At 52.4% G+C, this 23,527-nt stretch overlaps 1 protein-coding gene across 4 annotated transcripts in view; it reads left to right on the top strand.

Annotated features, from left to right (window-relative positions):
* CUEDC1 (CUE domain containing 1) overlaps positions 1–23,527 on the top strand; it is a 76,650-nt gene that overhangs the window by 13,842 nt on the left and 39,281 nt on the right. Inside the window, exon 2 of one of the 4 annotated variants that reach the window (XM_067716087.1) lies at positions 10,846–10,919. The exons of the other annotated variants lie outside the window; for them this stretch is intronic. The gene's annotated coding sequence lies outside the window, so the exon portion shown is untranslated. The remainder of the gene's footprint in view (positions 1–10,845; positions 10,920–23,527) is intronic. 4 annotated transcript variants of the gene reach the window in all.

Genomic DNA, 23,527 nt, shown 5'->3' with positions numbered 1-23,527 from the left:
GACCACAGAGCAATTTGAGGGCTGAATTATTCAGAGGCCCAGCTCCCTCTGGCTTCTCGGAGCGGGGCGGGGGGCGGGGGTGGGGCGGGGGGGAGGGACCGGGAGGAACGTGGGCCTGGCGAGGCTGGAGCTGCCCGGCTGCCGCCGTCAGGCCCGGGGTCCCGGCGGCCCGCGGCTTCAGGCCGAGGCCGAGCCCAAGCCGGCCCCTCCCGACCTCCCTGGCCGCTGGGCCCTGGGCACTGCGAGAATGAATGACAGAAAGAGGTCGTGCGGGTCCTTGTCCCCGTGAGCGGACGGCCGGGCGGGGAGGCAGGGCCCGGAGGGAGGCGCCTCCGGCCTGCTCCGGGGGGAGCCTTAATCCTCTTTCGTCCCCTTTAGGAGGATGTTTTCTGATTTGAGGAAAATCGGCGCTTCCAGCAGCTGCGGGGTGCAGGAGAGGGGTGTCGGGGGCCCGCGGGGCCCCGGGGAGGGGGTCAGGACGGGTGTCCCGGCGCTGCGCCGGCTCCGGGCTGCCGGGAGGACCGTGGCCATGGCAACCCCGGCCGGGCTGCGGTCAACACGGACTTTCAAAGGGGGCCTTGTTCCCTGTGGGAGCCCTTCAGTTGCAGCCAGCGGGCTTTTCAGACCCGGGGAGGAAAGGGGGGCAGCGGGGAGGGGGTGGCCTGTTGGTGAGGAAGTGTCACTCCGGGTCCCCTCCTCCCCCGCCCCAGGCTTGTTTCCTGGAGGCCCCAGTTTCCACAGATCCTGCTTCTGGAGAATGAAAAGAAACGTAAGCATGAGGAATGTGTTCAGTCTCCAGGCAACAGGGTGTGTGTGTCTGTGTGTAACTGAGGGGAGGGAAGGAAGCTTGGAAAAAAAAAAAATCCCTATCCTGCTGGCCTCCAAGAATGGAAGGCCTCGGTGTCCTAGACCAGCGGTCCCCAACCTTTTTGGCACCAGGGACCGGTTTCGCGGAAGGCAGTTTTTCCACAGAGGGTTGGGGGGTTTGGGGCACGGTTCAGGCGGTTGTGCGTGCGATGGGGAGGCGCAGATGAAGCTCGGCTGTCTCGCCCGCCGCTCACTCGCCCGCAGCTCACCTCCTGCTGTACTGTCTGGTGCCTAACTGGCCGCGCGGATGGCTACCGATCCGCGGCCCAGGGGTTGCGGACGCCTGCCCTAGACGGATTTTAGCAAGCTAGCCAGGGCCACCTGAAGCAGATCTTTAAGACTCACGCATCCTTTGGGCAATGAATAGCAAATGAGAAAATATCAGAGAAAATACTAAGTCACTCGTTCAGTGTAATGTAACCAAATGGCAATTTACATTCTTATGTATTAGCCAGTGAAATTTAGTGAGAAAGCTGATCTTGGGAGCTTGAATAGCCTTTGCTGTCTTTGGGGGAGCTTGGCCGCTGGATTTCCCTCCCTTCGTTTTGTCTTTAACTCAAGTATAAAAATTGGGAAGAATGGCATGTCTGCTCTCTAAGCACGTGTATCACTTTTCAGGTAGTCTCTGTACATTTGTTAACGACTGTGTGAATGATGAATGCATTTCCACTTAGGGCGGCTAGGGGTTAATAGCCAGATCTTCTCCCTTGACACTCCATCCCTCTTTGGCCTTGTCCGAAGGGGTGGCCAGCAGGGGCAGCCTCAGGTGTGGGGAGATGGGGAGGCAGGACATGAACTTGACTACATCAGTTAACTGTTAACACTGGCCAGGCCTCTGTCAATCAGCTCTCCAGATCCCCCTGGGGATCCTTGAGCGAGGTGTTGGGAAAGATCCTAACCTTTCCAGCTCAGAAAGGAGCTGATTCTGGGCCTGCATTTATTTTCAGCTCACCATCAGCCTGAGGAAAACAGCGTTCAATCAGGTAGACTGGAGTTTCTACTGCTGCTGCTGCCCCCATTCTGGTCAAGAAAAGTGGGGGGTCAATAAACTTGAGTATACATAGGTGGGTGTCTTGGCCATTTAGCAAATGGTCCTCACACCCACAGGAGAGCATGAAGGGGGACTCATTCAGAGGTTGGACACTGAGACCCAAGTCAGGTGGCTGCATTCTCATCGGCCCCCATCTCCTCTGTCCCCTCCTGCTTTTGAGGTTTGGAGGTTGTAGATTCTTCTTGTCATCTGGGGGAGATGGTGCCATTTGAAGTGGCTTCTTCATTTGAAGTGGGGGTGGAGAGGGCTCAAGAACTTTCCAGACTCTTCTGATTAGCATAAAATAGGCACTGCATGGAGCACTGTCTGGAGCTTTGTGGAGAGAGGGAAATAAGAGATGTAGTTCATGCTTCTGGAGAGAGTCAGTCTAATGGATGAGTCAACCAGCACATTAAAGCAACATTAAGGGCCTGTAAAGTGACAGACATTCTTGTTTACGTATAGAATCTTAGACCAGAATCAGAATGTGTGTGGGGTGGGACCCAGGCATGGGTGAGTTTTAGAAGCTCCCCAGGTGTTTCTCATGCACAGCCAGGGTTTCTGGCCATCCCTCCAGTGCAGTGTTTGCAAATGGGGATGATTTTGTCCCCTGGGAGACATTGGCAGTGTCTGGGGACGTTTTTGGCTATCACAATTAGGGGTGGTAGTGCTACTGACATTGGTGAGAGCATCTTGTAGGGAAATAGCACATGGCAGGGTTTGGAGGTAGGAGAACGTGGTTTGCTTTCGCAAAGAAGAAAGAGCCTCGTGGTTTCATGAGAGTCAGCTGAGATCCGGAGTTGATTTTTTCAGCCTGATTTTCGCCAGAGTTGGGTCTGTGTCTTGTCCAGACACTTTTGGTTTGGACGTCAAGCCCCTCTGTGTTTGCTGTGTGTGTCAGTAACCCTCAGGCCTTTCTGCGCCCTGTTGTGAGTCAAGTCAAGGAGCCCTTGTCAGGTACCATCGGCCTCAAGTGCCCAGCCCCACCCTCGGACTGACTTTCCCTAAGTCCGTGCATATATGAAAGCTACTGTGCAGAAGCTCGCCTTCCTGCTGGCTCCAGGAAGATGCAGTGCCCCTTGCCTTAGTTAATGGCTTGGCTTCATGGCCCCTTCGGTCATTTATTCCCTACTTCTTAGAGAAGAGTGAGGAAGTGTCCCTCGTCTTTCGAGTCCATCATGGTACCTGACACATGGCAGTTACCCCATAAATAGTTTTGAATGAAACAGTGAATCCCTGAATGAGTGGGAGATCTGAGCCTTTTACTGTGAATTGCCCCTTTAATAAGTACATAGTCCTTCAGTCCTTGGGCCATAAGTTAAATTAGGAGAGACAGACTGGTAATAAGGAGGAAAGTCTCTACGGTCAAGAACTTCCAGGGAATAAGACAGGTAACCTGAAGGAAGTGGGAACCATTTCCCCTTGGAGTTTCCCTGCTCGTGGCCCTTTCTGGCCACAGGAGTGGCCACTGAGGAGCCATTTCTGCCCTCCTGGGATGACCCAAGCACGTGTGTGGTAGTCCTCCCTGGGCATCACTGGCTGAGATCCAGCTGCAGGGTGGCAGGAGCAGAGCTGAGGCAGGAGGCACAGTTTAATCAGAATACCTCCTCTTCTCGGGTCTGGTTATAGGTAGCAAATGCCTCAGAGCCGCTCTTCTCTGCCCTTAAGGCAGTTTTTCTGCAACTCAGGAAAAAAGGGCCCCTGGTGTCCCAGGCTCAGGTTGGGGTGGGAAAGGTGTGTTGCTAGGGCTGCCTGTGATAGGAACCCGGTCCCATGCAGGGCCTTCTGCCCCCTCACAGCCAGTCCCGGGGGGAGAGCCTGTTCTCGGGCCCTTTGCTGGGCTCTGGCTGGCTTTGTCCAGTGGAGTTTCTGGAACCAGCCTTATCTGCCCCTGTGTGATGTGCCGTTAGAAACTTGTTCCTCAAGTCGGGTCCCCAGACCAGCAGCACCCACGCCACCTGGTGAGAAATGGAGAGTCTTGGGCCCCACCTCGGGCTGCCCAAGTCAGTCTGCATTTTAACAAGAGGCCCAGGTGGTTTGCGGGCACGTAAAAGCCTGAGGAATGCCTTGCTAGAAGACTGCTCGCTGAGGGGGGCAACTGCGGGGGTGGCCTCATTTGAGGGGCGTAGGTGCCCGTCCTTGCAGAGCGCTTTAGGGCAGTGCTTCTCAAACTCTGAGGTGAAGGATGGGTGGTTTATTTCATTCTTCTGGGGACGGATATGTGGCCCGACGAGCATGACCCTCTGCACAAGTCTTAACTGGTCTATATGCTTTCCCTATTCAAAGAGGCAAGTCTCCCGTCGCATGTTTGAATGTGGTAGCAATATCAAATTGCTAGAAACATCTCTAAACCCTTACTTACTCTCTTTTCCTGTGCTTATCTTGCCAAGGATACACGACTAACAGTTTCTGAATGGTCTGCAGACCTGCTTTAAGTGGCCCTGGTCTAGGGCCCCATCTTGGGGTCAGATAGACTTGGGTTTGAACCCTGGTTCTGTCACTTAACTTGCTGTGTGTTCTTGGGCAGCTGTTTAGCCTCTCTGAGTCTTAATATTGTCATCTGTAAGTCAGAGATAATAACGCCTCTGCCTCCTAGGGTTGGAGTTAGGGTTAAATGAGGTAAGCGTGGGTGGAGCGCAGAATGCGTGCTCGATAATACTGGCTGTCAGTTGTGGGCAGCAGCAGCACTGTTACTGTTTGCTGTCTTGGAGCATCTGAAAATGAGGACAGTGGCTGCAGTTAAGGGAATACCATTGCTTTTAGATAGACAGCTGTCTTTAAAAGTGTAGAAAATTCGTTTGGAACAGAAACTTTCTTCCCCCTGTGAATTTCTGATAGTTTAGGGCTGCAGGTAATGTATTTTCCTCTGTGTGAATCCAAGCAAAACCAAGGATCAGGATTGGGACAATGTTGGAACTTGTTTTGCAGCGGTGGAAAGAAGTAAGAAGCAGTGGATAGGAAATCCCTTTCACCCGCCGGGTGGTGGATTTTCAGTGCTAAGTTGCCTAATTCTAAACGGCCAGTGCATCATCTCTTTGCGGAGAAATTCAGCTTCCCGCTTGGATGTTTCATCAGAACGAGGAGATGAAGTGAAAGAGTAGAGGACTCAAGTTAGAAGATCTGTGTTCTGGAGTCAACTTAGCAGGCATGGATTGGGGTGTCACCTCACTGGTCCATGTTTGTTAACCTCTTTTTGGGTTCCAGACCCCTCTGATAATCTAAAGAGAACTTCGACACCCTCCTTCACCCTGAAGAGTGTATGCACACCCAAACACATTCAATTGTGCATTTGATGTCGTTGGGGGGAGATCCCTGGACCTCATCGAAACCTCAAGGACCCTTGGCTAAGAAGCTCCACAAGGCTTGTTACTAGTGTACTAGAATATCCAAGTGGCAGGTTGTGGAGTCAGAGTGCAGGGGTCTGAATCGTTCCTCTGCTGCTTGCTGGCTTGTTGAACTTGGGTACATTAATTATCTCCTCTAAGCCTCAGTTTCCCCATCTATGAAGTCGGGACAAGGATAGTACTTACCTCATAGGGTAGTTGTGAAATTAGATGAGGTAATATCTGTCAAATGCCTATGTTGCATTATTACTGTTTAGCTTACAGAATGCCCATTGCCCTCTGGAGGAATCCCACCTTGGTAGCAAGAACTTGTGCTGTGCTGATTTGAGAGCAAACAGTATTTGGACTGAGACCATGAGGCTTTCCTTTGGATGGGTGTGGAGTGGCCCCCTGACATACCTCTGGGAAATTTGGAAAGTTGGACAGCTTTGGAGCAAGGCTTCTAGAAGCCCTCGCGGCCCAGCTGCTCCCGTTCAGTAATTTCCATGTGCCATTGTTGGTTTTGGCTCCAGGCTGAAGATCCCTGCCTCTGGAGCTTCCCTGAAACTAGACGCCCGACCCAGAGGAGCAGGGAGGAGGGGAAGGAAGAACAGAGAAGCAGACTTTTTTTCTCTCCTTAATTAACTCAGGCTCTTTTGCTCCCTGGGCTTTTGGGCTCTTGCAGCCCCAGCAATTAGTGGGAGTGTTAACTGGGGTCAGGGCAGAGGCCGGCCTTCAGGGAACTCCCGGGGAAAGTACTGGGGAGAAGGAAGTGCCTCTCAGGCAGGAATGAGGGCTTTGCCTCTGGCCGCCTGGGCCGCTGTCCCCTTTTAGCTGAGCCACCCCCAGTTCCAGCCCCAAGTTCGGGCTCAGCTGTCCCGGGAGAATAGCGAGGAGCTAAAGGATTCCAAACCTCGGCCCCCACCTACCGGGCCTTAATTACATCAACGCACAAAGCCGGGGTGGCTGCTCAGCCTGTCCTGGTGAACAATCGCATCCTGTTCTCACGGCCTGTTTTCCCCCAGCTGCGCCTCTCTTTCATCTCGGCCTCTTTCCCAGGGACGCGGGGCTCGTTTCCAGGAGGCCAGAATCTGGGTTCTAACCTTCTTACTTCTTCCCTAGTCTCGCTGGTTTTGTTTACTCCTTTCTCCCTTTCCCTTTCCCCTCCGGTTCAGGAGCCCCATCCTATGTTCCTGAGGCTGCCCCATCCAGTCCTGTTTTAGAGTGTGTGGGTGAAGGGCTTGAAAAACAAGGCATGTGTCTGTTTTTGCTTCTAATTTGCATGTTGTCATGAGAGAGAAGCAAAATGCCCCCGCTTTATAATGACGCCCCGCTAGTCATAATGCCACCTTCCATTTGTTTAGCATTTGATAGTCTTAGAAATACCATCGCATGCATTTCTCGTGGATCCGCACACGTTTTGATGCAGTAGCGAGGATGGGTACCGCTTACACCTAATTTAGGGGAGTGAAGCGGCTTGGCACCAGCCCCATGGCTAGGAAGCCACAGAACAGGGACAAAACCCGGGTCTGGACCCGGGCGCTTCCTACCTCCTTGGCTTCCTGAGTGTGGGCCTTTTTCAGTCCACCCCAGGGTCTCAGCAGAAATGCCTTGGGCAGGAGGACGTCCAGGGCCCACCCCCCGCCCCCACGCCCCGTCAGTGATGGTGAACTTGAGCTCCTTGCCGTGATGAGCTGTGAGCTGCGAGTGAGGAGCCCCTGAGAACTGGCATTTCTGGTCTCTCCACTTGACTCTGCCCCTTCCCCAGCTTCAAGGGACAAGGACATCAATTTTTTCCTATTTTACTGTTGCTATTCCAGATACTTAGGTCTTTAAAAGCTCCAGAGGGCTTCCCTGGTGGTGCAGTGGTTAAGAATCCTCCTGCCAACACAGGGGACATGGGTTCGAGCCCTGGTCTGGGAAGATCCCACATGCCACGGAGCAGCTAAGCCCGCGTTCCACAACTACTGAGCCTGCACTCTAGAGCCCGCGAGCCACAACTACTGAGCCTGCACTCTAGAGCCCGTGAGCCACAACTACTGAGCCCGCGAGCCACAACTACTGAAGCCTGCACGCCTAGAGCCCGTGCTCTGCAACAAGAGGACACCGCAATGAGAAGCCCGCCCACTGCAATGAAGAGTAACCCCTGCTCGCTGCAACTAGAGAAAGCCCGCGAGCAGCAACGAAGACCCAATGCAGCCAAAAATTAAAAAAAAAAAACAAAACTCCAGAGAAGGAGCTTCTCTAGTCCTGTCCACATTCCAGTGTCTCCTGGCCCTGGCCCGCAGCCCAGGCAACTGACCCTGTGATGGGGACGTCTCAGTAAGCAGGACCTGTGGAAGCTGCTTTCTGGGCCTGGGCTTCCCTGCCCAGTTGGGTGACAGGCCTGCAGCCCATCCACAAGGCAGCAAAGCACAGGCGGCTGGGTGACTGCCGGGCCCCTGGGAGGATCTTTGCTTGCAGAGCCCGGCCTGGTGCAGGCGGCACAGCCCCTGTAATTAGTGTTGTTTTGGCGACAGCTGGTGCTGTTCCTTCACTTTAAACCTCTTCCCTCCTTCACATTTGCACAGGGCTTAGGGACCTGCCATTCCCCCTCCCGCCGGCATTCCCAGGAGGCTCCTGAGCCCCATATGGTGAAGCTCAGCTCTCTTCTGTCCTTGTGCTGGTGGGGCTTTGCAGCACAGGCAGGAATCCTCCTCGGCCGGGAGTCTCGAGGGACGCTGGAGCCTGCAGTGGCAGCTGTCTGCTGCCCCCAGCGTGGGGCAGAGCACCTGACTGCACTCTTTCAGTAGGCGCCTTTCAATAGAGTCCTTTAGAGCACTTTAAGGATTAAGGGGCTTTTTGTTATATTCCCTGGAGAATTCCAGCCCCTTGGGAAGGGTCCCCCACTGGCCCGCTGGCCCAGGTCTGAGCACCATAGCCCCGTGGCCTTGGACTGCAGATGTGCCTGTTCCATCTCATTGCTGTGAACTGTCTCGCCTGGGCTGTGCCCTCTCTGCAAGTCTTCATCCTGACTCCTCAGACACACGGACTTTAGTCAGAATGTGCTCCTCTTGTAAATCAACTGTCCTTCAATCAAAAAAAAAAAAAAAAAAGAATGTGCTCCTTTGACCCCTGTGTAGTTTACCTTCTACATTACATTCCAGAAAAACTGGAAAATGCTTAATTTCCAAAAAAAGTGATCATTCTGATCACTTAAATGGTGCCACCAATAACATTTGATTGTGTCTCCCTCTGTTCTTCATCCTTTTTTTTTTTTTTTTTTTTTTTTTGCGGTACGCGGGCCTCTCACTGCTGTGGCCTCTCCCGTTGCGGAGCACAGGCTCCGGACGCACAGGCTCAGCAGCCATGGCTCGCGCCCAGCCGCTCCGCGGCATGTGGGATCTTCCCGGACCGGGGCACGAACCCGTGTCCCCTGCATCGGCAGGCGGACTCTCAACCACTGCGCCACCAGGGAAGCCCCGTTCTTCATCTTAATGTGCATAGATTCTTAAACAGTCAGTTGTTATCTTACTGATGACATACTTCTGCATGTAGCTTTTTCATGTAACACTGTAGAATGAGCATTCTTAATGAAATGGTGTGGTTCTAAAACATTTTCAGTGGCTACGCTGTTGCCTCCTTGTGCATCCCCTGTTGTTCCCCTCCATCTCCAGCTTGTCTGTATGTTAAGCCTCAGACCTTCACGGAGCTGGATGGTCAGGAGCCACTGTCGGGGTTGTATGGGTGTAATATTAATCCAGAGCTGCAAGGGTGCTGGGAGGAGGGGCCTGGGGCCAATGGGACAGAGGCTCCCAGCATGGCCTCTTTGGCCCTTGGTGCTGTAGTCCTTGAACGGCCCCCGGCTGTTTCAGGAAGCCTCCATGACTTATGCAGGGGTGAGGCGATGGGGCACAGGTTCAGGTTGGCCCTCAGGGCCCATGGGCACATTTCCAGCCTTGGGCCTGGCATGGTGGCCCGGGTGCTGGGAACATGCAGCTGTGACTCAGCTCCGTCTCCTTCCTTGAGCTGTTGGGTTTTTGGACCCTAGCTGTATCCCACAGCCGGGCCTTCCCCTGAAGTCTCCTGTACTCACCCTGGAGTCGTCAGGTGCATTTCACCCTCCCCTCAAGGGCCTGGGGACTGCAGGGGTCTGGGCTTAGCCACCTGAACGTCAGGACAGACACCAACCGTTTCTCCCAGTATCTCTTAACTACACTTCTGATGAGGATAATGATTAATAACGAAGCCACTTTCAGTTCTGTTCATTTATACGCTTTTCCCTTTCTTGTGAAAGGGTAAGTTGAGGCATCGAGAGATTTTAAGTTTTGAGCTTGGCTTCCGATCCTGACTCTGTCCTCTGTAGGTTCCATTACTTATCCACTGAGCCTCAGTCTTCTCACCTGTACAATGAAAGCAGTGATGCCTGACCTGCGAAGTTGACGTGAGGATCCAATTAGAGTATTTCTGTAAAATTCTCTGGCACGTAATAGGTGCCCCGTCAGTGTTGGGTTGTTGATGTTGTTTAGGGTCACAAAATGCACCACCCTCAAAGCCGGAGGGACTTGCCCGTCCAGCCCCTTCCCACCTCATGTTTCCCTGGAGTCCCTTCAACTGTGCACTTACCTAGCCAGCTCCAGGCAGGAAGCTTTCCTGCTTGGCTGCTCAGAGGAAGCAGGCGGACCAGAGGTGCAGTTGTTTTCAGCTCCTTCTGGATGGGCCATGGTGCCAGGTCGGGCCATGCCCTCCTACACCCCGCCGATCTGAGCGAAAGTAACTAGGACCCTTTCCTTCTGGCTTTTGTCTTCGACGGTGTTGAGAAGGCAACTCCACAGGAATGCAGGGTGCGGTGTCATGATTAACTTGCTAGTGTGCCTTTGTGGCCACGCGTGTCTGCAGGCTCTTGCTAAGACCACCCCTCCCTGCCTCACCCACCACCGCCAAAAAACAACAACATGAAGCCGAAGAGAGCGTCATCTGAGGACAAGCTCTGGTTCTGGGTCCTTGTGCCCCAGTCTGAGGGCATATAGTTGGCTGTCTACTTCCAGGAGGCAGTGAGCTCTAGCCTGGCTAGACAGAGCCAGCCTTTGAGACTTCCAGAGAAGAATCTTATAAACCTGCCAGCCATCTGCCCAAGACCTTGGGTTTTGGGTGCCGTTCTTCCTGAGGCCATGAAGCAGTAGCACTGGCGTCACCTGGGGGCTAGTTGAAAATGCAGACTCTCAGGCCTCACGCTAACCCTGCTGAGTCAGAACTTGCATTTTAGCAAGGCCCCTAGGAGATTCGTGTGCACGTTCAAGGTTGAGAAGCAAGGATTCAGAGCACAGTTCTCAATCACAGGTGCACATTAGAATCACCTGGAGAGCTGTAACAAATGTACTGATTCCCTCGGGCCTAACCCACACGACTGAATCAGAGTCACTGGGGATAAGGTCTGGGCACTGGTATTTTTTTAAAAGGAAAAAACTTTCCTTAGTTGATTCTAATGTGTGACAAGAGTGGAGAACTGATTTAGACAGACCCCTGTCTTTGGGTTGGATGGTCCTGAGTGAGATGATCATGATGGTAATAGTTGCTATTTACCAAGCTCCTACTCTGCACGAAAGGCTTTATTCTTATCTAGAATCTTCTTTTTAAACCCGAAAGGTGCCGGTTCTCTCACTGTCTCGCATATGAGAAAACTGAGGCTCGGAGAGGTGACGTTAGGTGCCTAAGGCCACGTAAGTATATTGGGGCTGGAACTGCCTGCGTGGAGGCTTCTTTCGCCATTACTTCACTGTAGCTGAAGCTCGTAGTGGTTTCGAAGGGCCTGGTTCTCACTGGAAAATCTGACGGGATTCTTTTCTGGCTCAGTTTCAATGATACCTTCAGACTGTGTGGTTTTAGGATCATTCGGTTTGAGGAAAAGCACAGCAGCTTTTAGTCTTCAGATTTGTGCATCTCTCAGAATGAGGGGACAAGTTGCAAAGGAATGATGGAAAAATCTTAAGGAAAAGGAGGTATTTCCAAAGGTCATAGAGAACCCGACCCAGCTCTATTTATTTTAAGCTAGCTTTGTGGGTTGGAGCGAGTGCCTTTATCCCTGTGGACCCAGACTCCACCCCTCCCCCGAGACAAGCTAGGGGAGGACTTGCTGCTCCTTCCGGTTCTAAGATAAAAGTGGGGAAACTAAGGCATCGGCCAGAGGGAGCCGAACTGTGGACCCTCAGAGCAGCTGGGAGGCAGCGCCGGGGCTAGGGCCGTGTGTGGGGAGGCATGGAAGGCACAGCAGAGGGGAGCATCTGTGCCCCAACACAGCATCCCCGAGTCCTGAGCCTGCAGAGAAACCCGGCGAGGAGCAAAGAGAATGGGCAAGAGGCTGAGAAAGCCCTTTCTCTCTGTGTTTTGAACCACGTCCAAACCTAACTTTTAAGTTCGAATAAGGGTTTGAAAATCAGCCTGGGGCTCCCACGGACTCTAAATCCAGGTTGCTGTGTGTGTCTTCCTTATAAAGTCATGGACTGCCTGTGTTTGGGGAATGGAATGAGTGAGGGGGAATGTTTCACTGCTTTCTTTCGTCGCTTTTCCTTTCAAGAAACACAGCACCCTGCCCTTCACACAGGCCTCTTGTGCATTTCGCTGCACGGTTGGTCCCTGCACCCATGCTGTGGGGCTTGGAAGGGTACGTGGGGCGACCCCCCTTTATAGTGGGGGAAACACAGGCCCACAGATGCCAAGTGAGAGCCCTGCTGTCCCGAGGCAAATTAGGGGCAGAGCCTGGCCTTGAATCCAGTTCTTATGACTACAAGCCCAGCAACCCTTTTCTTCTACCAACACTTCCCTAGGGCCCCCCTTCCTGGCCTTCCGGGGAACTGTCATGCTTTTTATGAAAAATTGTGTAACCAATAAACAACTCCATTCTTTTTATTAAAAATTTCACATAATACAAATGGCCTGAGACTTCCCTGGTGGTCCAGAGGCTAAGACTCCATGCTCCCAAGGCGGGGGGCCCGGGATCGATCCCTGGTCAGGGAGCTAGATCCCACATGCTGCAACTAAGAGTCCGCATGCCGTAACTAAAGATCCTGCATGCCACAACTAAGACCCGATGCCGCCAAATAAATAAATAAATATTAAAAACGAAAAATATAAACAAATAAAACAAATGGCCCCCCCTTCCACCACCCCTTCTCCCCATCCCATACCACTCCTCAGAGGTAACCACTGATGAGTGTTTGACGTGAGTCCTCCCAGCCCTTTTTAAAATACGCCTTTTGCATGTGTCACTGATGGATTATTGTAACCCTTAACCGCCTTGCTGGCTTTACTTGCCAGCTGTGTGTGTGCACGTGTGGAGAAAGCAAACATTCTAACATTGCCTTCAGCAGGATAAAGCCAGGTTGTAAATCAGCTGGACTGGTGGTCTAGAGCAGGGATTCTCCAACAGGGATGCGCATGGGAATCAACCGTAGATTTTGCTAGAATGCAGATTCTGATTCAGTAGGTATGGAGTAGGCCCTGGGATCCTGCATCTCTAATAAGGTCCCAGTCGGTGCAGATGCTGCCAGTCGGAGGCCGCACTTTGAATAGGGAGGGTTTAGAGCACGGGCTCTGGAACTGAACAGACCCACTGGGCCTTTAACCTCTAGCCGACTGAGCTGGGCAAGTGTGTAAGCTTTCTGTGCTTATAAATCGAGGAATAAGAATGACACCTTGCCGATAGGATGGATGTGAAGACAAAATGAACTGGGGCCTGTGAAGCACCTAGTCCAGTGCCTGGCACATAGTAAGTGCTCAGTAAATATCAGTTATTAGTACCATCTGGAGATAGAGGCCATCAGGTTGTCCAAGCCAAACAGAAAACACTTGCTGGTTGGCTACTATTTGGTGCTGTTCGTGCCGTGCACTTCTCTGTTATTCATTTAATGTTATCATCATCAAATCAGGATTTTTTTTTTTTTTTTGGCTGTGTTGGGTCTTCGTTGCTGCGCGCGGGCTTTTCTCTAGTTGCGGAGAGCGGGGGCTACTCTTCGTTGTGGTGCGCGGGCTTCTCATTGCGGTGGCTTCTCTTGTTGCGGAGCACGGGCTCTAGGCGTGAGGGCTTCAGTAGTTGTGGCTCGCGGGCTGTAGGGCGCAGGCTCAGTAGGTGTGGCACACGGGCTTAGTTGCTCTGCAGCATGTGGGATCTTCCCGGACCAGGGCTCGAACCCGTGTCCCCTGCATTGGCAGGTGGATTCTTAACCACTGCGCCACCAGGGAAGCCCCACATCAGGATTTTTAATATGCTTCATATGGTATTATTCCCATTTGCTCATGGGGAAGCTGAGTCTCAGGGAGTTTGGGTGACTTAACCAGATCCACACAGCTAAGAAGTAGCAGAAATAAACTTGCACCCTGGGTCCAGGTCGAATGCTTGTCATATGCACTGCGGCTGCCTTCTCTTGAGAACCTATTACTCTCATGGCCCAGTGGGTGGTGTGGAAGCTACAGCCTCTGAGTGTGGCTCCAGGGAAGTAAAGACACAGGCTTCAAACTTTTTTTGCTCCCACACCTGCCAAAAGAATTTTGAAAAACTGTATCTCCTTACACATTTAAAACTTCACATATAAAATTCTTTTCTCATAACTTTAAGCAGAGCGTATTTCCAGGCTTATTTTGTCAAAGCCTAGAACGGCAAACTCCGCCCACACAGTTATGGAAAATGTCTGCCGTAATTCCTAACTGGCAAAGCTGGACCTCGTTGTTAGACCGTCAGCCAAATCATGCTTTGTGTTGGAAAAACTCTGACTCCATTTTTTTATTCCAATAAATGTGTTAAACAGGTGTCCCTGTGTCAGCTTCCTTCCTTCCTAATTCTAAAATAAACAGATGGGTAGATAAGCTAGAGAAGGTCTTGGTAAACTAAGGCCAGCTCCCTTCTCAATGTCCATCCTCAGGAGACTCCTCCCAGGAGTGCTGCATTCTTGAGTTGTCCCTTTGTTTGGTGGCTTTTACCAGGGCAAAGCACCAGAGTAAAGTTGGGTGGCTGGGGGAATGGGCCTTTCTTCGGGGAAGCGTTGAGGAGGGCCACCTCGAAAGAGAGCTGGTGGGCTCCGATGGTTCCCAGCACACTGGTATGTGGAAGGACACCACGGGGAAGTGGAGGTTTTGGAAATTGATTCCCTGAAGGCCAACCATGTCAGGAAGTCCCCGAGTTTCCCAGGTGTACCTTGGTGGGCAGACCATTGAACCAGATGCCTCCTGGAGCTGCTGCCTAGGCTTTTGCTCTGTGAACATCACGTTGCTCAACCCAGAGCCTGTGGATCTCTGTGAATCTCTGGAGCTGGGACTGAGCCTGTTCCTCCCGTGGGCTCCCTGATGACAGCCCTGGACCTTGCCCCACGTTTCTTCCCAGTTCCTCTCTCTCAGCGAGGTAGTGGGGGACTCACACTACACTGATGAATGGCAGAGAGGTAAACTGAGGCCCAGACCCGGTGAGTGACTTAATGGCCACAGAGCAGTCCACGTACCCCACCAAGAAAGCTGGCTTCCCTTCCCAGGGGAGGTATCACAAGTCAGACAAGCCTTGGGTGTGTCAGGAGAGCTGGTCCTCAGAGTCCATCCCCTGCTTCAGTGCAACTCGCTTGCATTCTCTCCTCCTCGGCATCTCTGTGGGTGAAATGGGCTGATGCGGTAGGCATTTAGCCTAGTGTTCACAGGCTTTGAAGTTGGGCAGACTTGTGTCTGAATCCTGGCTTTGCTACTTACTAGCTGCATGACCTTGGGCAAGTTACTTACCTCTCTGTGCCTGTCTCCACATGGGTAAATGGGAATAAGAATAATGTCTCCCTCACGGGGTGGTTGAGGGGGTACAGGAGACAATGGCTAGTTCGCACGCTCAGGAAATATTCTTGCTGTTGCAACGCTTGTTTCTTGTTCCTCGTAGGAATTATGAAAAAGACCGAGTGGAGTGAAGGCCTGGTTGAGACTCTCCAAGGGCAGGGCATCCCTCCCCAGGATGGCAAGCACATGCAAAGAGATGCTTCATAAATAAATGTCACCTGATAAAGGGTGACACCCCTGCCACCTGCTGAGCCTGCTGCTGGCCTCCTGCCTTCCTGCTGCCCCTTACTGCTCCCTGCTTTTCCTCGCAGCCTGATGGCTCTGGGGTCCACCCCGTGGGGACCTGTTGGAAACTCTGCTGCCCGCCTCCTGTGCTGTGCCCTTCCCGGGGGACGGGCCACAGGCACTCGGCTCTCTTGCCTCCTGTTTGAAAGCTGCCCTGGCTCGATTTCTCGAGGGCCTCTCCCGGCAAATGTTTTAGAAGCACAGTCTTGTCTCCACCCCTCTACGCCTTCCCCTTAGGAATTTTGTCATCTTTTCTAACAAACTTTCAGCTGCAAGTTACTCCCTTCTCCCCCTCTTCCTCTGGCCCACAGAAGTAAATAATGAAACAAAGCGAAGCTCCAGTCTACCTTGGGCTCTGGCCCTTTCAAGGAATCCCTTTGTCAAGCAAAGAATCCTTTTGTAAAGTGAATAATGATTCACTTTGGACTTTGGTTTTTTTTGTTCAGGGTCTTTCTCAAGAGTGGGGGCCAGGCTAATCTGTAGGCCTGGGGGCTGGTGGGGGGTGCTGCCTCGCTCTCTACCTACTGAAAGGGCTTCCGGTTTGTCTGCGGCTCTTCTGATTGCCTGTAATCCTTCCGATGTCCTCCCGTCAGGGCTCTGGCCTGACAACATGGGTCACACTGGCCCAGAAGGTGGTGACGGTTTGTGTTTATCGCTCTGTTTTGCTTCGCCCGTCGCGTCTCCATGGAAACAGGCGCAGCCTTTACGTTGCCTTTGCTTTGGGCAAATTGATGCCTGCCGGCTGGGGATTTTTCTTTGCTCTCCACCCTCTTGCCCTCTTTGGGATTCAAAGGGGAAGGTGGGGACCGCACAGGAAGACTTGCAGTGGCCTGGAGCTCCCAGGTTGGGGGAGCCATAGTCGGCCCTCCAGCTGGGGACCCGTGCCTGGGCTTGGCCTGTGTGGTGGAGCCTCGTGCGTCATGAGGCCATGGGTGGAGCGAGTGCGCCATGGTTTATAGACACTCAGCCCCCTCACCCCCCCGCCGCCCCGTACTCACAGCACAGAGGCAGCTGCTGGCCACTTGGGGCGGGAAGCTGGTGGGAGAGCTGGGACCTGCTGATCCTCCGGCAGGAACTTTGCACGAGGCCTTTAACCTTTCCAGGCCTTGGTTTCTCCGGGGAGGGTGGAGAGGTTTTGAACCTCTTTGATACCCTTTTACCTTAAGGAAGCCCCACATCTGGGTAAACTGCAAAATCATTGTCATATGATTGTTCTATGGTAAATAGTAAATTCTGTGTTTGACTCAAACCAGTGAGTTGCCTGGTTTGAAATGAAACTTCAGAATTGGGAGCCTCTCTTTAGACTAGACTGAGCATTTTTGCATGTGATCCAGGCCCCCAGGTGCCCCCTCCTCCTGCCCAGGGTGTCCTGCATTCCCCGGGCTGATCACGGCAGGGAGACTGCTGTTCCAGGTCAAGGCAAAAGTGTTGGCCCGAGCAGCCCAGGGCGACAGCAGATCTGCTCTGTGTCCTCACGGACCCCCAGCAGCTCAGTAGCAAGTACGCGAGGGTGGTCCATGCAGGACCGGGCTTCCTGAGCAGTTTTCTGCCTGAGCGGCTTGCCTGCCACACTTCCTGTGGTCATCTCGGTCGCTACTGGCTTGACAAGCTATGTTATCCAACAGGCGAAACAGTAGGCTTTTATCACTCAGTACCACGCTCGTGCCAGCTTTACTCGTTGATCAAATACGCCAACTCCACGCTTCATTTCAGTATCAGAACTCTCCACCCATCTGCTTGTCAAATTTAGCAAAGGATGTGTTTGACCTCAGATTTGTGTTGTCCAAAAGCCTCCCTTGAGACTGGAGCTGGAGTCAAGATGTCTGAGGGGAACTCCGAGTGCGTCAGGTGATAGAGGTCAGGCGGTCCAGTCTCCTGCTGCAGAACAGGCACTTGCTGGAGCGATGCACTGTTCAGGGGTCTTTCCTGGGAAGTGCTCTTTCTAACACCTCTTTACAGTCAAGAAAGTTTCTTCTGGCGTCTCACCTAAATCCCATTTTATTTGGTCTGTCTTGAAGAAAGAGAACAAAGGGCAAGTAGCCTTAACGCTTTACCCAAAGACCCTTACATCTCTACTCAGCCTTGGCCAAACACACCTGATTTGGGAGCCTTGCCTCCCTGCTCTCTCTTGTTCCAGCAGAACAATGCCCGAGTTTCCTGTTGGTAAGACGAGGAGAGTGGCAGCTGCCTCACTGGGTTGGTGTGAAAATTAAATCCTGTGGGGACGCACGTCACCAAGTGCCTGGCGTATGGTCCATTTTCAATCATTCCGGTTAACTCTGAATGCATTTTCTCTCTGCCTACTTTTATGCCACCCCGGGTCCCTGCTTTTCCTCATAGCCTCTCCTGAATGAAGCCCCCTGGGCTGGTGGGACATCCTCTCACTGGCCCAGAGCAAAAAGGCCCTGGATGGCATCATCCCTGTCCCTGTTGCTAAACTGACCTCCGGGAGCTCCCAGTTGGGACTGCTAACTTCCGGGCTCTCCCAGGGGCTGCAGCAGGGTCCGTGGCACCTCACTGAGAGAGGCCTTCACCAATTGCTTCTGCTCCCGTGGGCAGCAGCCTGAATCTCTGCTTTGTCTGAAGGGTGACCCCCAAGCCACAGGAGCAAGGACTGCAGAGGGAGCTATTTTCTCCAGGTTTTACTCTTTTTTCTTTTCCCTTTGAACCACAGGTACCATGGCAGAGTGGTTGAGAGCAGTGACTCTGGAGCCAAACTGCCTGGATTCTCACCCAGCTCTGCCACCGTGGCCGCCCTTCCCTCCCTGTGTCTCAGGCTTCTCTGTGGCACATAGGCAGCGCTAAAGAAAATATTTGCTATAATTTCCCTAGAGTTTTGAAAAGTGTGCCGTTGTTTAATTTAAAATTTCCTCCCCTCCCTTTCTCCTGATCAGCATAAATATACAGGCAGACCTCAGAAATGTTGTAGGTTCGGTTCCAGACCGCCGCAATAAAGTGAGTATCGCAGCAAAGTGAATCACACACGTTTTTTGGTTTCCTAGTGCATATAAAAATTATGTTTACACTATACTGTGGTCTATTAAGTGTGTAATAGCATTATGTCTTAAAAAAAAAACAATGTACATGCCTTAATTAAAAAATACTTCACTGAGAAAAAAATGCCAACCATCATCTGAGCCTTCAGCCAGTCGCAGTAGTAACATCAAAGATCACTGATCACAGATCACCAGCTCAAATATAATAATAATGAAAAAGTTTGAAATACGGTGAGAATTACCAAAATGGGACACCGAGACACAAACTGAGCAAACGCTGTTGGAAAAATGGCACCAATAGATTTGCTCGATGCAGGGTGGTCACAAACCTTCAATTTGTAAAAAACTCAGCATCTATGAAGTGCAGTAACGTGAATGGCAATGAACCGAGGTCTGCCTGTACATATTGCTTACCTGCTTTATGCTGGGCACTGAACTAGGCGTTGGGGACAGAGAGCTGAATGAGACCAAAAAATGCCTGCTCTGTCAGGGCCACCAGCTGGCACATTGGTAACTTCGATATCATGTGACTAGTGCTGCCATTTTGATGGTGCAGCAAGAATCTAACAGGCCCAGGCCATGTAGGGGAGAGCCAAGGAGTGCATCTGGGAAGGCTTCCTGGAGGAGGAGGTCTGTGTTCTGAATCGTAAAATTGCAGTTGGTCAGGGTGAGGCTGCTAGGGCCGAGGCGTTAAGAGCACGGGACTAGGGAAAAGTGCTGGGATGGTATGGTGGCCAGAGGAAGGAGCAGCCCAGGACTCGGCCACACGTGGCTGAAGCAGCAGGTCCCTGGAGGACTGGTCAACCTGTGCGAAGAGGAGGTTATCTCCTCTCCAGTACCAGATTTCTGGAGTGGGGAGCAGAAAGGAAGGGCACCTCAATATTGACATTCCTTCTCGCCTCCAGCTTGTCTCTGAGCTCCCTTGATGTTTTCCCTGCAGCCACTGTCCCTCCCTCCCCCTCTTTTAGATAATAATTTGCCATTCACCTCTGAGTTAGTATATCTATCCCAGATACACTGGGAGCAGCCCAGAATACCCCTGAGCCTCTTTTTTTTTTTTTTTTTTTGCGGTACGCGGGCCTCTCACTGTTGCGGCCTCTCCCGTTGCGGAGCACAGGCTCCGGACGCGCAGGCTCAGCGGCCATGGCTCACGGGCCCAGCCGCTCCGCGGCATGTGGGATCTTCCCGGACCGGGGCACGAAGCCGTGTCCCCTGCATCGGCAGGCGGACTCTCAACCACTGCGCCACCAGGGAAGCCCCCCTGAGCCTCTTTGACTTGCTTGGGGTTTGGAGGACAAGGATTGTGTGCACCTTAGGAGATTCTGGTTCAGTAGAGGGCCCTGGACCTTTGCCTTTCAGAAGCTCCCGGAGATCCTGCTGCACCCCTCCACCTGAGAATCCTGGCTTCAGGGATGCCCGAGTACCTTTAGGGTTTCCACACTGAGGTGCTGATGGATCTTCCCTGCCCAATCTCCTTGTACTTCCTCTTACTTTTACAAAATGGCATTGTTGTTGTGGTTGTGGTTGTGGTACGCGGGCCTCTCACTGCTGTGGCCTCTCCCGCTGCGGAGCACAGGCTCAGCGGCCATGGATCACAGGCCCAGCCGCTCTGCGGCATGTGGGATCTTCCCGGACCGGGGCACGAACCTGCGTCCCCTGCATCAGCAGGCGGACTCTCAATCACTGCGCCACCAGGGAGGTCCGTTGTTGTTTGTTTTTAATCTGTCCTTTTATTCTTCTGACGGTGATCTCTATCATCTTGTTTTTTGGCTTTACTTACTTTTTAAAAAGGTATTACTAGATAGTGAAACTGGGGCACAAGGAAGTAAACGTTGTCCAAGGTCATGGAGAAGCCAGAACCTGCCTTACAGAGTCCATGGTGTCTTCAGCCTGCTGAATGTCTTGCTGGGCAGAGAGCCTAAGGGTCCCGAGCCCCGGGTGTTCGAAGAAGCGGGGTAGGGGTCTGCTCCTCAGACACCGCAGTGTCTTCTTGCCTCCCTCCGCTGGGTCCCAGGCTGGCACAATCACGACCACTGTTCCCAGTTGCTCTGCCCGCCTGCCTGGACATCTGTTCTCCTAACAATATCTACCCATAAATCCTGTCCTCGACTCCAGGGTGGCTTAGCTGGGGGACAACGAAGCCTGTGACCGGCAGCCAAGCCTTTCCCATGGCTGCACAAGGGCGCGTCCACACCTGTGTGTGCTTACTGGCGGCACCAACACCTGCCTCTCAGGCCACGGTTGTGTGTGCGCAGCTGTCTCTCGTGCTGCAGTTGGAAGGGCTCCTCACAGAGCCCTTTCTGCTGTAACCCACGCTATTGTCATTCTTGTTCTTTGTGAAAAGAGATTTTTATCTTGTATATCCTGGCATACAGTAGGTCCTCCCTAAGTGTTTTTTGCCTGCCAGTGAATGAATGAGTGAACCATTAGAAGCCCGTGTGTGAATGTCGCTGGGGTGTCTGTGAATGAAACAGACCCAGTTTCCCTGGTACACGCAGAACACCCCCTGGGTGGCGTGGGGGCGTTGAAGAAGTGTCCCTCCCTGAGTCTGCCCTGAGGTCTGATAGAAGGAGGCAGCAAAGGATGACGTGCCACCTTGCCCGTCATCACGGCCACTCAGCACTCTCTCCCCTCTTCAAGGCCACCAGACCGCTTTGAGCGCTGTGGCTGACCTGGAAGAGCAGAGGGGCATCAGTACTGGCCGAAGTTTCCAGAGACTGCCTCTCGGAAAAGGGGAACCTGAGAGGGGCGTGAAAGCTGGACAGGCCTTGTTTATGAGGACAGAGGAGAGGTGCAGACGGCTGTGCTCCGTGGTCCCTGAACCAGTGGCCTTGGGGGTAGAGCCCAGCAGTGTGTGTTTGACAAGCCCTGCAGGTGACCCTGATGCTCACGGAGTGTGGTGACGGCTGATGCAGAAAAAGGAAGGGGTCTGATCTTTACACAAGAGACTGAGGGGCTGGGAAGCGACCTGGCACGGTTTAGATGAGTTCTTCTGCTGGCGGCACAGAGCAAAGACAGGAAGGAGACGGGCTGACCAGCCAGGAGGCATCAAGGGAAGCAGGCTCGGGACGCCGAGGATCCCAGCTGGATTGGTGGTGGCCGTGGGAGCAGAGAGCAAAGCCAGGTGGTCCTGTGACAGGAGAGCAGACAAGCCCGGTGACACGTTCGATCTCGCGCCACGCTTTCAGAGCGCTCTTTTCTTGAAAATGTTTAAAAATGATTTTTCCCCTATCACATTGTTATATGCTAATTGTGGAAAATACAAGGAAGAAAAAGGGGGGTACAGAATTCCACCAACATCCAGGACAACTACTGATAGATTGGAGTATTTCTTCTGCTCCATTTTCCTAGGCATCTTTCCTTTATGTAGTTGAAAGCACACCATATGTATCCGTTTGCATCCTGCATCCTTTGCTTAACGTAATTTCATAAGCATTTCCTGATGTGCTTTGAGGCTGTCTCTTTTTGTTGCTGACAGGAGCGCCATAAGGTGGGCAGGGTGGCACTGGTAAGGAAGCAGTAACTAAGACTCAGGGAGAAAAGGAAACTTGTTCCATGAACTTCAGATAGTAGGGAAGTCTGGAGTTAAACAGCCTGGGTTGTGCAGCTCATAAATTACAAGGAACAAAAGGGATGAAGGGGGAACCTGTAGATTAAAATAGACTTTAAAGACACTGTGCAAGACTTAAGTATAGTGCTCAGGCATGCACATTTGAGGGTTAAGAAATGCAAGGAAGTGATTACCATGCAAACAGCTTGTGGCGCGTGGAGAGGGTTTTGGAGCACCTGGCAGAGTTTCATTTCTTGACTTGAGTGGTTGAAAGGTGTTTGCCTTATGATGATTCATTAAACTTACGTGTATTTTGTGCAGTTTTCTGTATCTGTTTTATTTTTGTAAAAAGGTTGAAAGGAAAAAGGAGCTTGCTCAAGGATCTGTGTGGCAGAGTCAGGACCGGAAGCCCTGTTCACCGGTCCTCCCTTGGGCTTCATTTCCAGCTGTTCCCACCCTTTGTGGGTTGCTGCCCACCCACCTCCCAGCCCCTAGCCCCCAATCTGCAGCTTGCAGGAAAAACTTCAGATTTACAGCTCATTTTGGTTGACTTTCAGGGCCAAGCTGAGACAGGCTGCAGGGAGAAGAGGGATTCCCCTTTGACTCAAATGGGGAAATTCTTGAGGAGATCAGTTAAGTCAGGAGTGAAGCTGTCTCAGCCATTTCTGTCATTGTGTGCGGTGTGTGTGCTGCAGGGGCAGGAGCTGCCTTGACAGTTTCTTGAGATACAGGCTCAAGCACCCGGGCTTCTGTGTGCTTTCAGACTCCCTTTGCATTCATTTCCTTAGCCTGGTGCATTGGGTTCCTGGAAACAAATGGTTTTTTTCTTTAATAAGCAGTAGCCCTCCCATACCCCGTCAGCACACACCCTGCCTCAGCTGCCCGTTTCCTCTGACTCCTTCCCAGAAGCCCAAGGAGGCAATGCAAGGGCCACCATGGGGCACAGCCAGGAGAGGGGACAATGGATGAGCCCTGCCGATGCTAAGCTCCCCCTTCGTCCTGGCAGGGCAAGCGGAAGACACTTTTCTGAATCAGGTCCTTGAGCCCAGGGCCCTGCAGCTTCTGAAACCAGACTCGGGCTCCTAGCTGGATTCCTGCTTCTCCCTGCCTGGGTGTCAGGTTTCACCATGGGAACCGGGCCAAAGCTTTGATCTTGGTTGAGGCCAAGGACACCCGTGGGGAGTGGGCCTACTACTCACCCTAGCTCTGCCTGCCCAGGAGAAGGGGGTCTTTGCACTTACCTGCCCTTCCCAGAAGGTTGTGGAAGGGCTTTTCTGTTGGGGATCAATTGTCCACAGTCCTTGGTCCCCCCCCAGATCATTGTAACGAAGCCCCCCAATGATGGTACACCGGGACATCATGCTGCTGAGGAGGAGGGCTCCCCTTAGGTCCTGGAACAGCACTGTCTCATAGAACTTCCTGTGATGTTGGAAATGTTCTAATACACGTGCTGTTCAACGTGACGGCCATCAGACGCTTGAAATGTGGTTGCATGACCGAGGAACCGATTTTAAATTTTATTTAATTTTAAATAATTAAAATTTAAATTTATCTGGCCACACGTGACTAGTGGCTACCTTCTTGGGCAGTACAATTCTGGAAGGAGCGGGTGTCTGAGAAGGCTATACTGCCTGCTCCCCTCTTGCCTCTGCGCACACATACACACATTACAAGTTTCAGGAAGGCCCTGGATACA

The sequence above is a fragment of the Pseudorca crassidens genome, chromosome 19 (genome assembly GCF_039906515.1).
Source record: "Pseudorca crassidens isolate mPseCra1 chromosome 19, mPseCra1.hap1, whole genome shotgun sequence".
Taxonomy (NCBI): Eukaryota; Metazoa; Chordata; class Mammalia; order Artiodactyla; family Delphinidae; genus Pseudorca; species Pseudorca crassidens.
This window is presented reverse-complemented; position numbering and strand designations above follow the sequence as displayed.